Below are 3,002 nucleotides of genomic sequence, written 5' to 3'. Positions count from 1 at the left end.
TTCTTTCAGTTTTTTATATGGTGGGTTACATTTATTGATATTTTAATATATTGTACTATTCCTGAACTTCTGGGATGAAGCCTACTTGATCATGATGAATGATCTTTTTGATGTGTTAGTGGTTTGAATGAGTATGGCCCCCATACACTCATGTGTTTGAATGCTTGGCCCATAGGGAGTAGCACTATTAGGAGGTATTGCCTTCTTGGAGTAGCTGTGGTCTTGTTGGAGAAAGTGTGTCGCTGTGAAAGCAGGCTTTGAGCTCTCCTGTGCTCAAGCTACACCTACTATGGCACACAGTCTCCTTCTGCTGCCTGTGGATCAAGATGTAGAACTGTCAGCTCCTTCTCCAGCACCATGTCTGCCTGCCTGCTAGCATGCTTCCTCCATGATGATAATGGACAGAATCTATGAAACTGTAAGCTAGCCCCAATTACAATTTTTTTTTATTTTTTTTATTTTTTTTTATTTTTTCCAAGACAGGGTTTCTCTGTATAGCCCTGGCTGTCCTGGAACTCACTCTGTAGACCAGACTGGCCTCGAACTTGGAAATCTGCCTGCCTTTGCCTCCCAACTGCTGGGATTAAAGGCATGTGCCACCATTGCCTGGCTCCCAATTAAATTTTTTTTGTTCATTTATTTTGTTTTTGTTTTTTGTTTTTTAACACGAGCTGCCTTGGTCATGATGTCTCTGCACAGCAATGAAATCCTAACTGAGAAAGAAGTGTTCTTGGATTTGATTTGAGAGTATTGAGTATTTTTGCATCTAAGTTTACAAGGAAAATTGGTTTGTAATTCTCTTCCTTTGTTGGGTCTTTATGTGACTTTGTTATCAGGATAACTGTGCTCATAAAATGAGTTGAACAATATTTCTTCTGTTTCTGTTTTGTGGAATAATTTGAAGAGCAATGTTGTTAACTCCTCTTTTTTGTTTTTGTTTTTGTTTTTTTAAAGTCTCAGAATTCTGTGCTAAAATCTACCCTGGGCTGTTTTTGTTTTTGTTTTTGTTTTTACATATAGAACAGCAAACGCCTTTATTACACTATGAATGAGGCTTATTTGCCTTTCCGGGCTTTGATCTTCCGCAGACAGAATTCCACTCCTTGCCTTCGAGCACATAGCTGTCTGCTCTGCCCCACTGGCCGGTCTTGAGGCAGTACAGGTGAGAAGTTTGCCTAGCTGGAACTGCTCCTCCAGAAGACTGCTGATTTTGGCATTCTTTTTCCTTTCGTCGTATTTCTTTTGAATTTTCTTTATCGTTTTTTTTTTGTTGTTTAACATCTCTTCCTCCTCAGGAGTCAACTTGCCCCGCTTCTTGCGGCCCAGGGGCAGTGCATAGTGGGACTGGTACCACTGCCTGTACGGTGTGCTGTCAATGAGCACAATACAGTTCTTCACCAGGCTCTTGGTGTGGACAAGCTCATTATTGGATGCATTGTAGACAACATCAGTGATCCTCGTTTTTTGAGTACAACACTCAGAGCCCCAGGAAAAGTTCCCCACATCCAATCTCAGGGCACGGTTCTTATTGCCTTCTCGAACTCGGACTGTGTGTATGCGGTGAGGGGCAGTCTTAGTGTTGGCAGCAGGCCGTCTCAGCTCATACTTCCACTTCTTGTGGTGGGTTTTCTCTTAACCCTGGTCTTGCGGCGCTTGTGCCAGTTGTCCGGAGAGATGCCCATCACTCGGTGCTGGCTCTGTTTTTTTTGTTTTTAAGTTAGAGATTTTTAATGTCTGCTTCTATTTCACTAGGGATATCAAGTCTATTTAAATTGCTTATCTGATCTTGATTTAATTTTGATAACTGGTACCTATGGAGGAAATTATCCATTTCTTTTAGATTTTCAAATTTGGTGGAGTACAGGTTTTATTAAAAGTATGTTCTTATGCTCTTGGGATTTTCTTGGTGTCTGTCATATCTCCCTTTTCATTTCTGGTTTTGTTAATTTGGATATTATTTCTCTGCCTTTTAGTTAGTTTTGATGAGGATTTGTCAAAGAACCAGCTCCTGATTTCCTTGATTCTTTGCATTGTTCTCTTTGTTTCTAGCTTATTGATTTTTAATCTGAGTTTGATTATTTCTTGCCCTCTACTCCTCTTGGATATTTACTTTTTGTTTTTGTTGTTCTAGATCTTTCAGGTGTGTTTTTAAGTTGCTAGTATGAGATATCTCCATTTTTTTTTTTTAAATGAGGTACTTAATGCCATGAACTTTCCTCTTAGCTGCTTTCATTGTGGCCGAAAAGTTTGGGTATGCTATGTAATTATTTTCATTGAATTCTAGAAAGTCTTCATTTTTTTTTTTTTTTTTTTTTTTTTTTTTTGTTTATTTGTCTTGACCTATTTTTCATTCAGTGGGGAGTTGTTCAGTTTCCATGAGTTCATAAGTTTTCTCTTGTTTCTGTTGTTGAAATTCAGCTTTAATCTACAGTAGTCTGATAGGATGAAGGGAATAAGTTCAATTTTCTTGTATCTGTTGAGACTTGCTTTGTGTTTGAGTTTGAGGTCAGTTTTAGAGAGACTTCCATGTAGTGCAGAGAAAGAGGTATATTCTTTTGTATTTGGGTGAAATATTCTGTAGATATCTGTTAGGTCCACCTGGTTTATAATGTCTGTTAGCCTGAGTGTTTCTCTGTTTAACTTTTGTCTTGATGCCCTATCCATTGGTGACAGAGGGGATTGAAGCCTCCACTATTGATGTATGATGGACAATATGTGATTTTTAAGGTATAGTAGCATTTTTACAAACTTGGGTGCCCTTATGTTTGTGACATAGGTATTAGGAATTGTAGTAGGTTATTACTAATTATCTTAGTGGATTTTTCCAATGATGAGTATATAGTGTCTTTCCCTATCTCTTTTCATTATTTTTGGTTTGAAGTCTATTTTGTCATATGTTAAATGGCTACACCAGCTTGGTTCTTAGTTAATTTCCTTGGAATATCTTTTCCCAACTTTTTACTCTGAGGTAAAGTTTATCTTTTTGTTTAGGCATGTTTCTT

The 3,002-nt window shown here is 38.0% G+C and overlaps 1 pseudogene; it reads right to left on the bottom strand.

The window, feature by feature from the left end:
* Nucleotides 1-1,055: 1,055 nt before the first annotated feature.
* LOC116086392 lies at nt 1,056-1,682 on the bottom strand (annotated as a pseudogene).
* Between the last annotated feature and the right edge of the window lie 1,320 nt (nt 1,683-3,002).

This window comes from Mastomys coucha, unplaced genomic scaffold, assembly GCF_008632895.1.
Source record: "Mastomys coucha isolate ucsf_1 unplaced genomic scaffold, UCSF_Mcou_1 pScaffold12, whole genome shotgun sequence".
Lineage (NCBI taxonomy): Eukaryota > Metazoa > Chordata > Mammalia > Rodentia > Muridae > Mastomys > Mastomys coucha.
Note: the sequence above shows the minus strand (reverse complement) of the source record. Positions and strands in the feature narration are given on the sequence as shown.